Source organism: Mustelus asterias, chromosome 9 (assembly GCF_964213995.1).
Source record: "Mustelus asterias chromosome 9, sMusAst1.hap1.1, whole genome shotgun sequence".
Classification (NCBI taxonomy): Eukaryota; Metazoa; Chordata; class Chondrichthyes; order Carcharhiniformes; family Triakidae; genus Mustelus; species Mustelus asterias.
In genome coordinates this window covers 1,845,044-1,858,313 of record NC_135809.1, presented here as the reverse complement: position 1 = coordinate 1,858,313, position 13,270 = coordinate 1,845,044, and the positions used below count along the sequence as shown (strand labels likewise).

The 13,270-nt window shown below is 46.1% G+C and overlaps 1 protein-coding gene and 1 pseudogene across 1 annotated transcript in view; both read right to left on the bottom strand.

Moving 5' to 3' along the window:
* The window catches only part of nav3 (neuron navigator 3), a 396,979-nt gene that overhangs the window by 111,936 nt on the left and 271,773 nt on the right, over positions 1-13,270 (bottom strand). The window lies entirely within an intron of this gene.
* Positions 5,152-6,052, bottom strand: LOC144498419 (ORM1-like protein 1 pseudogene; annotated as a pseudogene).

The following is a 13,270-nucleotide window of genomic DNA, read 5'->3' as shown; positions in this document are numbered from 1 at the left end:
TTTCAAAGTGAATAACCATCACATTTAACCTCACATTATACTGCATCTGCCATTGGTTAGCCCACTCACCCAACTCACCCAACCTGTCCAGATCATGCTGAAGGATCTCTGCATCCTCGTCACAGTTCACCCTCCCACCCAACTTGGTATCATCTGCAAACTTTGAAATGTTACATTTTGTTCCCTCATCCAAATCATTAATATATATTGTGAGTAGATGGGGTCCCAGCACCGATCCCTGTGGCAGCCCACTAGTTACTGCCTGCCAATTTGAAAAGCATCCATTAATTCCTACTCTTTGTTTCCTCTCTGCCAACCAGTTTTCTATCCATCTCAATACACTTCCTCCAATCACATGCGCTTTATTCTTGTACGATAATCTCTTGTGCGGGACTTTGCCAATCGCTTTCTGAAAGTCCAAATATACCACATCTACTGGTTCCCCTTGTCAACTCCACTAGTTACATCTTCAAAGAATTCGAACAGATTTGTCAAGCATGATTTCGCCTTCATAAATCCACGCTGACTCTGTCTGATCCTACCACTGCTTTCTAACTGCTCTGCTATAAATGGATATTGGATTTGAGAATCTTCCCCACTACCGATGTTAAGCTTACTGGTTTATAATTCCCTGTTTTCTCCCTACCTCCCTTTTTGAATATTGGAGTGACATTCGCTACCCTCCAATCTGCAGGGACTGTTCCAGAGTCTATAGAATCCTGGAAGATGACCACCAATGCATCCACTATTTCTAGCGCCACTTCCTTAAGTACTCTGGGATGTAGATTATCAGGCTTTGGGGACTTATCCGCCTTCAGTCCCATCAATTTTCCCAGCACCATTTCTCTACTAATATTGATCTCCCTCAGTTCTTCCCTCTCACTAAAACTTGCATTCTCCAACATTGCTGGCATTTGATTTGTGTCCTCTTTTGAAAAGACAGAACCAAAGTATGTATTCAGTTGTTCGGCCATTTCTTTGTCCCCTATTACACATTCCCCTGTTTCTGTCTGTACAGGACCTACATTTGTCTTCACCAACCTCTTTCTCTTCACATATCTATAGAAACTCTCCATGCATCCAATTCCCACTGTGCTCCGAATTCCCGGTATGCACACTCACTCTGGCTGTGTCTCACTCAGGATGATGTCTCTCCAACTGCTCGAGTGCAAAGCAACACTGATCCAGGCTTGGGCCGACAAGTGGCAAGTAACATTTGTGCCACACAAGTGCCAGGCAATGACCATCTCCACACAACATCTCATGTTTACCTGTTGCCTCCATGCTTGTTGATCTACATTGTCTCCGGTCAAGGAGAATTTTGACTTTAAAATTTCAGTCCTTATTTTCAAATCCCTCCAGGGCCTCACCCCTGTCATCTCCTCCAGCCCCACACAGCTTTTGAGATATCACCTAATTTTGACCTCTGGACTATCCCGAATTGGTGGCTGCACCTTCAGCTGCTTCAGCCTCAAACGCTGGAATTCTTTCCCTAAAAGTCTCCATCTCACTTTCCTCCTTTCAGACACTCCTCACACCCACTGCTTGACCAAGCTTTGGTCAGATAATCAAAAATCTCCATCATGTTTTGTAATACATCCATGAAGTGCCTTGGGTCATTGTATTAAATGAAAGGCACTATGTAAATATATATTCTGAAGAAGAGTTATATGGACTCAAAACATTAACACGACTGTCTCTCTCCATAGACGCTGCCAGACCTGCTGAGTTTTCCCGGCGTTTTCTGTTTTATTTCAGATTTCCAGCATCTGCAGTGAGTTGTTCTTATATAAATGCGTGTTCCTGCTGTTTGTAATGTTGGAAAGTGCTGCAATTATGTCACTCTTGAAGCACTCAGCGTCAGCTGAGAGCGCTGATCATGATCAGAGTGTACAGGCTCTGGTCACACTCTAGCTAAATAGCGGCATCCACTTCCCAACACACACAGGATACATTAAAGGGTTGGGGGCCACCAGAGAAAGAGCATGAGTTTAACCTGCTGGTGAGAGAAAATTTGAGTGGAGAGGAGGTATCTGAGACACAATTTTACAACAGTACAGAGACTCACTGAGCACAAGGAGAAGTAAGCTTACTTTAAACTGATCAGGACAAGGGGGATCACAGATCCAAACTCGGCAAATTCAAAACTGACAACAGGAAGTTTCTCTACACATGAAGAGCGATGACCACATGGATACAAACCGCAAGAGGCATTGCAGATAAAAACCCTCCAACCATTTTAACAATGCTTAGATGCTGCAATGAGACAAGTCGCGAGCCTTAAATATGCACAAAATACTGCAGATGCTGGAATCTGAAACAAAAACAGAAAAATGCTGGAAAATCTCAGCAGTTCTGACAGCATCTGTGCAGAGAGAGTAGAGCCAACGTTTCCAGTCAGAGCTGAAAGGAACGAGAGTCAAATGAGCGTTATACTATGAGTGTAGGGTGGGTGGTAGATGTCCCTTTGTCCAATTCCACCACCTCTCTCTCCCCTCACAGTATAAAGCTCTGCTGACTCTCTTTGCTCTGACAAAGGGCCATCCAGACTCGAAACGTTGGCTCTATTCTCTCTCCACAGATGCTGTCAGATCCGCCAAGATTTTCCAGCATTTTCTGTTTAAGTCTCGAGTCTTCCTTGTTGGATGGATGGATGGAGAGGCCTTTCTGGTCCTTAATTATCTTAATTATCTTCTGATCTACTCTTATATTGCCATGAGTGAAGCTACAGGAATCTGGGATCAGTCAAACCACAATCTCAGCATTTTATTGCAATGGAGCAGTTGCTGTGGAGAAATAATTTGCTCAGGAATTCTCCCGTGTTCAAATCATCAACAAAACGGAATAAGCTGTGGTAAGACTCTGTGACGCAAACACAATGGCAGTGTGTTCGTTCCATGTTGTTCTGTCTGTTTCTATCTGCTAATCCATTCACATTCATTCTCCTCGAATAACATTCTTTGTTGATATTACTTTTGCGATTTTCCTATAAGCGGCTAAGGGACTAGAATCTGAGTTGAAGAAATTTGCCGCCTGTTTCCTCTCAATCTTTAAATAATTTAACTATTAACATCAAAAACAGACCAGCATTTATATATAACCATTAACACAGGCTGAAAAGGTCCCAAAATGCTTTGTAGCTGATGATGTATTTTTGAATTGTAGTCACTGTTGTAATGTAGGAATCACGGCAGTCAATGTATGCACAGCAAGATCCCACAAATGGCAATGCAATAATGACCAGATCAGCGCAATTGGTGTAGAGATAAATTCTGGTCGGGACATCAGGGGGAAAACCTCTGCTCATTTCCAAAACACAGGTGACAGGAACTTGTACTTAGTCGGAGAGGGAGACCGGGTCTCAACTTAACTTCACATTCAAAAGACAGCACCTGTGACAGTGAAGCACTCCCTCAGCGCTGCACTGGAGTGTGTTGTGTTCCAGTCCCTCAACCATTGCTGTTATTAAAGGTTCTTGTCATTTGGAATGTTTCAAAGAAGCAGATGGTTCAATCACAGGAAGTGAAGCAGGAATCATTGATTCAGTTTGTTGGAACCACTCTGCATGTAACAGTTTATTTACAGCCTTTCGGGGAGGAAACTATCTCCGGAGTGGATGTGTGGCCAGCTGCAGTGAGCTGAATGTGGATTCCTTTCAAGACCCTCCAATAACATTTGGGGATGGCAAGAGAACATTCTCTCCTCTTCCAATCAGACTATTTCCTCAGTATATGACTTATTTTAAAAATCGACAGTGTGAAGATCGCGGGTAAGGACAGAGGCAAGAGATCCGGTGTTAAAACTATTAGAAATTGCGGATCTCCCTTGACATTGTGGATATGATTAGTCGCTGGCCCAGCCCAGTGCCGTTAAAGCTGCAGCATTGGGCAGGAACATTTGGGAAATTGAGGATGAGTCATAACGTTGAGAGCTTTACAGCACAAAAAGAGGCCCTTTGGCCCATCGAGTCTGTGCTAGCCACCAAGCACCTGTCTATTCTAATCCCATTTTCCAGCACTTGCTCTGTATCCGTGTATGCTACAGCGTTTCAAGTGCTCATCTGAATGTTTCTTATGTATTTACGCATTCTCCAATTACCAGATTTAATTTGGGTTTTTTTCTCCCAAAACAAAAACACAACTCTGTTTTTGAAAGGAATGCAATGAAAATGGTGTTAAGACATACGATGGGCTGGAATTTTCCAGCTGTTCAGATTCTCCAGTCCCGCTGCAGTGAATGGAGTTTTGACTGTGCGTCACATTCTCTGTCCTTGCTGGCAGCGGCGGGGCACAAACGGCCAGAGAATTCCAGCCATAGACTGCTCAGTACGGCCGAGGTACAGTGAAGAGCACAACAGATAACCAGCTGTATGTCTTCCCAGTCAAGATAACAAGCCGGCAACAACATGGGTGAGGACTTCCAAATTCATAGAAATGGGGGACGAAATAGAAACGGTCGAGAGCTTCAAGTTCTTAGGTGAACAGATCACCAACAACCTGTCCTGGTTCCCCCATGCCAACACTATAATTTCAAAAGCCCACCAACACCTCTACTTTCTCAGAAGACGAAGGAAATTTGGCATGTCAGCTACGACTCTCACCAACTATTACAGATGCACCATAGAAAGCATTCTTTCTGGTTGTATCACAGCTTGGTACGGCTCCTGCTCTGCCCAAGACCGTAAGGAACTACAAAAGGTCGTGAATGTAGCCCAATCCGTCACGCAAACCAGCCTACCATCCATTGGCTCTGTCTACACTTCCAGCTGCCTCGGCAAAGCAGCCAGCAGAATTAAGGACCCCACGCACCCCGGACATTCTCTCTTCCACCTCCTTCCGTCGGGAAAAAGATACAAAAGTCTGAGGTCACGTACCAACCGACTCAAGAACAGCTTCTTCCCTGCTGCTGTCAGACCTTTGAATGGACTTACCTCGCATTAAGCTGATCTTTCTCTACACCCTAGCTATGATTGTAACACTACATTCTGCACTCTCTCCTTTCCTTCTCTATGAACGGTATGCTTTGTCTGTATAGCGCGCAAGAAACAATACTTTTCACTGTATGTTAATACATGTGACAATAATAAATCAAATCAAAATATTTATTTATTCCAAAGATCTGAACTTCATGACACCATTAAAGAGAAATGTTTTATTGATCATGAAACACATACTTAGTATAAAAACTGGCCAGGAAACACAGAGTAGTTGGTGAAATAGAAAGGAATTTTCTGGAAGACGTCATAGAGTTATAGAGTCACAGAGGTTTACAGCATGGAAACAGGCCCTTCGGCCCAACTTGTCCATGCCGCCCTTTTTTTTAACGACTAAGCTAATCCCAATTGCCCGCGCTTGGCCCGTACCCAACTTACCCATGTAACTGTCTGAACGCTTTTTAAAAGACAAAATTGTACCCGCCTCTACTACTACCTCCGGCAGATTGTTCCAGACACTCACCACCTTCTGTGTGAAAACAATTGCCCCTCTGAACACTTTTTTATCTCTCCCCTCTCACCTTAAACCTATGCCCTCTAGTTTTAGACTCCCCTACCTTTGGGAAAAGATATTGACTATCTAGCTGATCTGTGCCCCTCATTATTTTATAGACCTCTATAAGATCACCCCTCAGCCTTCTACACTCCAGAGAAAAAAGTCCCAGTCTATCCAGCCTCTCCTTATAACTCAAACCATCAAGTCCTGGTAGCATCCTAGTAAATCTTTTCTGCACTCTTTGTAGTTTAATAATATCCTTTCTATAATAGGGTGACCAGAACTGTACACAGTACATGTAAATTGTACTCTATAATCCAGCTGTTCCCAGTGTGTCAGAAGTCTTGCCTTCTCTTGACCTGACATTTAGAAGGATGCATGCAGTAACACACAAACTCCAAAATTGGGAATTACATCTGTTAAAGTCTACAGTGAAGAAAGGAATGCTCAGAAACATTATGTGACGCATCCCAACATCAAGTGCATATGTTAGCCACACTCTGTGGCTGTTAATTTACTCTTGGTTTGGGACTCACCTCACAGTGTGCTGCACCAACACTCATCTTCTTACCGAGTTTGGATCGGGTGCTGCCTGGAAGGTGCTGAAGGCAGCCGGAAGGGGTTGTGCTCTCCTCCCGAAACCTCCCTGCTCTCCTGCTCCATCTCTCTCTCTCTCTTTCTATTTGAAAATTTTGTATCGTTAACAAGCTGTGACAGGTTACAGTGGAACAATGGAGAGATAGATAGAAATAGAGGGATAGAAATGGATGGACCGATGGATAGATTGAAAGAAAGAAGGAAGCAGACGACTGCCTGGGTGGTGCAGATGAAATTTTATCGTCAGAATTAAAATAGAAAGGACATGAATTATTTCGGTGCACTGAAGTCTCAAGCCACTCGCCAATGCTGAGAGTGTATTCTTCAAGGTAATCATCTGTGAAGCATAGCAATCCTGTCATCACTGTTGGACAGGCTTCAGAAAGCAGGCGCAAGTCTGCAGAGATCCAAATCAGAATTGACAAGTTAAACCCCACCGCAGCAGCTCTGCCAGTTCAGCTGCAGACTCAGTGATGAATTAGAACAAACAGGTAATGGCTTGTTCTACAAGCATATTATATATTTTATATTATATATATATATATATTCCTTTCCCTGTGCAATTTCCCCAACCGTGAGTCAGCAAATGCAATATCCTTCAGTAAAGTGAAGCTTTGGTAAAGGGAGGGGCCTCAGCCGAGAGGGCTACAAATAATGCAGCCTCCCTCATCCCTCCCCCACTCACCCACCCCAAACAAAGTGCCGTCAGCTGTGCCAGAAGGCTGGGGTAACACAGTCCATCATTCACAAATTTTTGAAGCTGGGGTCTTGTCCTTCTTATATCTTATAAATACTGACCCTCTGACAGTGTGGCACTCCCTCAGTACTGACCCGCTGACAGTGCAGCACTCCCTCAGTACTGACCCTCTGACCCTCTGACAGTGCGGCACTCCCTCAGCACTGACCCTCTGACAGTGCAGCACTCCCTCAGTACTGACCCTCTGACAGTGTGGCACTCCCTCAGTACTGACCCGCTGACAGTGCAGCACTCCCTCAGTATTGACCCTCTGACCCTCTGACAGTGCGGCACTCCCTCAGCACTGACCCTCTGACAGTGCGGCACTCCCTCAGTACTGACCCTCTGACAGTGCGGCACTCCCTCAGTACTGACCCTCTGACAGTGCGGCACTCCCTCAGTACTGACCCTCTGACAGTGCGGCACTCCCTCAACACTGACCCTCTGACAGTGCGGCATTCCCTCAGCACTGACCCTCTGACAGTGCGGCACTCCCTCAGTACTGACCCTCTGACAGTGTGGCACTCCCTCAGTACTGACCCTCTGACAGTGCGGCACTCCGTCAGTACTGACCCTCTGACCCTCTGACAGTACGGCACTCCCTCAGCACTGACCCTCTGACAGTGCGGCACTCCGTCAGTACTGACCCTCTGACAGTGCGGCACTCCCTCAGTACTGACCCTCTGACAGTGCGGCACTCCGTCAGTACTGACCCTCTGACAGTGCTACACTCCCTCAGTCCTGTAAGTTTTAAAACCAGTGACCCATGCTCACAGGTGCAGCAGCCTTCCAGTCGATGAAGTGAGTGAGCAGGGGCTATTGCATCATAAGAGTCATCACTGCCATGACCAACCTCTTTCACAGAAGCTCAAAATGATTTTCCTTCCTCAGAACCAAAACGGGAGTATCATCCTTGCGGGACGTTTTGCCAGTGCTGTTGGGAGGAATTTAAACTAATTCGGCAGAGGAGGGCACACAAACTGTTCGTTAGCCGAAATGGGACATGGAATCATACAGCAAAACAAACCAGTCAGAGGGAGTGCAGCTGTATTACATTTCAAGGGAGTAAGGCCAGGCTGGATGGCCTCTACTTTAACACCAGGAATATTGTAAGTAAAAAGGATGAGATGAGGGCAATGATTGACACGTGGCAGTGTGATATAGCAGCCATCACAGAGACATGGTTAAAGGAAGGACACGATTGCCAACTCAACATTCCGGGATATGGAATCTTCAGGCGAGACAGGGGAGGGGGTAAAAGAGGAGGAGGCGTTGCATTATTAGTTAAGGAGTCAGTTACTGCAGTGAGGAGAGATGATATAGAACCATAGAACACTACAGCACAGAAACAGGCCTTTTGGCCCTTCTTGTCTGTGCCGAACCATTTTTCTGCCTCGTCCCACTGACCTGCACCTGGACCATATCCCTCCACACCCCTCTCATCCATGTATCTGTCCACGTTTTTCTTCAATGTTAAAAGTGATATCTTAGAGGGGACTTCAAAGGAAGTTTTGTGGTTAGAGCTTAGGAATAAAAAAGGGGCAGCCACATTGTTAGGTGTTTATTATAGACCCCCAGACAGTCAGAGGGATATTCAGGAGCAAATATGTGCACAATTCCAAGATGTGTAAAAACAATAACAATAGGGTTATTATATTCGGTGATTTCAACTTTCCCAACATTAACTGGGATATTCACAGTGTTAATGGCGTGGATGGAATAGATTTTTTGAAATGTGCACAGGAGAACTTCTTAAATCAATATGTGGAGGGTCCAACAAGGGAGGGAGCTGCGCTGGACCTGATTCTGGGGAATGAAGCCGGACAGGTGATTGAGGTGGTGATGGGGGAGCATTTTAGTGATAGCGATCACAACACGGTACAATTTAAGCTGGTTATGGACAAAGAAATAGACAGGTTGAAAATAAGTTTTGGATTGGGGGAGAGGGAAGTTTAGTCAAATAATGCAGGATCTGACCAAGGTAGACTGGGAACAGCTACGAACGGGAAAATCTACAGAAGAGCAGTAGTGGGAGGCAAGGGCGGAGATTGCAGGGGCTCTGACCCAAATTTTTAATTTTTCTCTGGCCATGGGGGAGGTGCCAGACGACTGGAGGACAGCTAATGTGGGTCCGCTATTGAAGAAGGGTTGTCGAGATAAACCAGGGAACTACAGACCAGTGAGTCTCATGTCAGTGGTAGGGAAACTATTGGAGAAACTTCTGAAGGAGAGAATCTATCTCCACTTGGAGAGACAAAGCTTGATCAGGGATAGTCAGCATGGCTTCGTCAGAGGGAGGTCATGCCTCACAAATTTGATTGAATTTTTTGAGGAGGTGACCAGGTGTGTGGATGAGGGTAGTGCAGTTGATGTAGTTTATCTGGATTTCAGCAAAGCCTTTGACAAGGTCCCACATGGAGATTTGTAAAGAGGGTAAATTCACACGGGATACAGGGTAATTTAATAAAATGGATTCAAAATTGTCTCAGTTGTAGGAGACAGAGGGTGGTGACAGGCGGCTGATTTAGTGACTGGAAGCCAGGATCCAGTGGCGTACCACAGGGATCTGTGTTGGGCCCCCTATTATTTGTCATTTATATAAATGACATTGATGACTATGTGGGGGGGTAGGATTGGTAAGTTTGCGGATGACACAAAGATTAGTCGGGTGGTTAACAGTGAGGCTGAGTGTCTTGGGTTACAAGAAAATATAGACCAGATGGTCAAATGGGTGGATAAGTGGCAGATGGAATTTAACCCGGGAAAGTGTGAGGTGGTGCACTTTGGAAGGAGTAATTTGACAAGGAAGTATTCTATGAATGGCAGGACACTAGAGCTTTGGTGAGGCCACAGCTGGAGCACTGTGTGCAGTTCTGGTCGTCACATTATAGGAAGGATGTGATTGCACTGGAGGGGGTGCAGAGGAGATTCACCAGGATGCTGCCTGGGATGGAACATTTAAGTTATGAAGAGAGATTGGATAGGCTTGAGTTGTTTTCGTTGGAGCAGAGAAGACTGAGGGGCGACCTGATCGAGGGATGAGATTATGAGAGGCGTGGATAGAGTGGATAGGGAGTAGTTAATCCTCTTTGTTGAAGGGTCAGTCAGGAGGGGACATAGGTTCAAGGTGAGGAGTAGGAGGTTTAGGAGGGATGTGAGGAAAAGTCTTTTTACTCAGAGGGTGGTGATGGTCTGGAATGTGCTGCCTGGGAGAGTGGTAGAGGATAGTTGCCTCACATCCTTTAAAAAGTACCTGGATGAGCACTTGGCAATTCATAACATTCAGGGCTATGGGCCAAGTGCTGGTAAATGGGATTAGGTGGGTTAGGTGTTTCTCACGTGTCAGTGCAGACTCGATGGGCTGAAGGGCCTTTTCTACACTGTATGATTCTGTGACTGCTGCATCACTGAGCTACCATCGTACTTGACACATTAGCTCAACTCAAGAAGCTCAGGTTCTGTCCTCCTAATCCGGAGTGCGGTCTGATTCCCAGAAACCCTTTCAATCTTTGCTTTCTGACACAGTGTTCCCCTTGACGATCACAAGGCTGAGAGGATACACAACATCTTTCCATTCTCAACACTCCTGGTGGTGAGTTTAATCTGAATAGAATCTTCATCCACCTTCAGTGTAACTCCCTGACCTGTGTGCGACTCCATGTTTTCCGAAACTAAGACAAATGTGCTGGTGAGAGCTGTGTGGGAGCAGCAGCAGGAAGGAGCAGGATGCACATCCTTACTGCAGGATTCTGTCAATCCGGCTGTTTGCATTGAGGCAGGGTCTTGGTGCACATTGCTTCTGTTAAGGGACAGTGCACGGTCTATGCTATTTAAGCACTTTAATCTCTTGTTAGCTTTAAGTGGAGCAATGACGATGTGGGTTAAGAAAGCAGGAGGTTTACCTTCTTTCCCTGTGGCTGACACCTAGAGCAAGCTCGGAGTGGCACCCAGAGCAAGCTCGGAGTGGCACCCAGAGCAAGCTCGGAGTGGCACCCAGAGCAAGCTCGGAGTGGCACCCAGAGCAAGCTCGGAGTGGCACCCAGAGCAAGCTCGGCGTGGCACCCAGAGCAAGCTCGGCGTGGCACCCAGAGCAAGCTCGGAGTGGCACCCAGAGCAAGCTCGGAGTGGCACCCAGAGCAAGCTCGGAGTGGCACCCAGAGCAAGCTCAGCGTGGCACCCAGAGCAAGCTCGGAGTGGCACCCAGAGCAAGCTCGGAGTGGCACCCAGAGCAAGCTCGGAGTGGCACCCAGAGCAAGCTCGGAGTGGCACCCAGAGCAAGCTCGGAGTGGCACCCAGAGCAAGCTCAGCGTGGCACCCAGAGCAAGCTCGGAGTGGCACCCAGAGCAAGCTCGGAGTGGCACCCAGAGCAAGCTCGGCGTGGCACCCAGAGCAAGCTCGGAGTGGCACCGAGAGCAAGCTTGGAGTGGCACCGAGAGCAAGCTCAGAGTGACAACCAGAGCAAGCTCAGAGTGACAGCATGTGGATGCTGGGGATATAGAACATGGGGAAGGAAAGATGAACAGGGTTACAGCTGAGGGCTGCCACACAGTGGGCAGTGTGGAAGTGTTTAGCTTGCAAGGAAGGTTGTCCATTGTTACATGACACAGGGGCACCTCCCCAAGCAACCCTGTGAAATTAAAATGCTGGAAGTATCACTAATTTGCTTCGTTATGTCGATTGACATTGCATGATAGTTTTCCCTCAGGGGTACATTTGATAAAATGGTTAAATAACGAGGACAGTCTTAGCTGGTTTTACCTTGAGTGTCGAAGATTATGGGGTGATTGAATTGAGGTGTTAAAATGGTTAAAGAAGTTGATGTGATTAATCAAGAGAAAGTCAATGGTGGGCAGAAGGGCTGGGTCAAAAACAAAGCCACATAACATAAAATTAGACTCCAATCCTTCAGTGGAAGTGAAGAAGTTCCTCACACAGAAAGGGGAGTGGGATTCCTGAACTCTCTCCCCTCCAGACAGTTTCTGATGCTGAGGCAAGGGTCAACTGTAAATTCCAAAAGCTAAGGTTGATAAATTTTTGTTGGGTACAACTGTTTGATTTATTGATGGAACAGGCTCAAGGGGCTGAGTGGCCTCCTTCTGTTCCAAGAGTGTTACAAAGCCCTCTTTTGGTGGGCCTATGTGAATCTGGGGTATTGAGTTTGGCAGGGCCCCCTCACCAATAACTGACAGGTTTCTGGTGCCCTGTTTTAATCCGGAAAGATGCAAATCCCGCCCCTTGTCCTGGGAAGCCATTTGCTTTTCTGTGGCATTTCCTCAGGTCAAGTGGTGTTGATGAAAAAGTAATGTAACACATGAGGAAATCTTCTCCTGAGCTCATTCCATGCTGACATCTGCTGTGGGTGTGTGAGATCTTCTCAATAAACCTTCCTGACACATTCACTGCGTTCACCTCCTGCCCCTGACAGGAGAGCAGTGAAAGAAGCTATTTTCACATTAAGCCGGGCTTCTCACAGGGAGAATTTTAAACCCTTCACAGAAACCTCACTGACACATTTCACAGAAATCCTGCTGACGCCACTGACAATTCTCAACATTCTACATTTGAGAAAGGTTATTTATCAGATTGAGCTGCAGAACTGCAGAGACTCTCACCAACTTTTACAGATGCACCACAGAAAGCATTCTTTCTGGTTGTGTCACAGCTTGGTATGGCTCTTGCTCTGCCCAAGACCGCAAGGAACTACAAAAGGTCGTGAATGTAGCCCAATCCATCACGCAAACCAGCCTCCCATCCATTGACTCTGTCTACATTTCCCGCTGCCTCAGCAAAGCAGCCAGCAGAATTAAGGACCCCACGCACCCTGGACATTCTCTCTTCCACCTTCTTCCATTGGGAAAAAGATACAAAAGTCTGAGGTCACGTACCAACCGACTCAAGAACAGCTTCTTCCCTGCTGCTTTTGAATGGACCTACCTCGCATTAAGTTGATCTTTCTCTACACTCTAGCTATGACTGTAACACTACATTCTGCACTCTCTCCTTTCCTTCTCTATGAACAGTATGCTTTGCCTGTATAGCGCGCAAGAAACAATACTTTCACTGTATGGTAATACATGTGACAATAATAAATCAAGTCAAAGCACGGAAAGAAGCCATTGCTCCTGAATGATTGTCACTGCCTCATTCTCTGCAGAGTCCGGCATTATCATTTCCTTCAAGTACTGATGCAATATTCCCCCAGAAGATGCAGTGGTCAGGGTTTCAGTCATTGTTGCAAAGTGCTCCGTAGCTCAATAAATCTCAACATAAAGAGATTTCTCCAATCACTCTCTTTGGGACAAGTCAGAATTGATTATCCCTTTGTCACCTGTTTGGGTATCAAATCAGAAACCCTGGGTATATTGTGAAGCCAGATGAGGCCCCAACAATTTTCTCTTTTGACATCAATGTGAGGATAAGATGTTTCAATCCAGGCGCAATTCTCCTG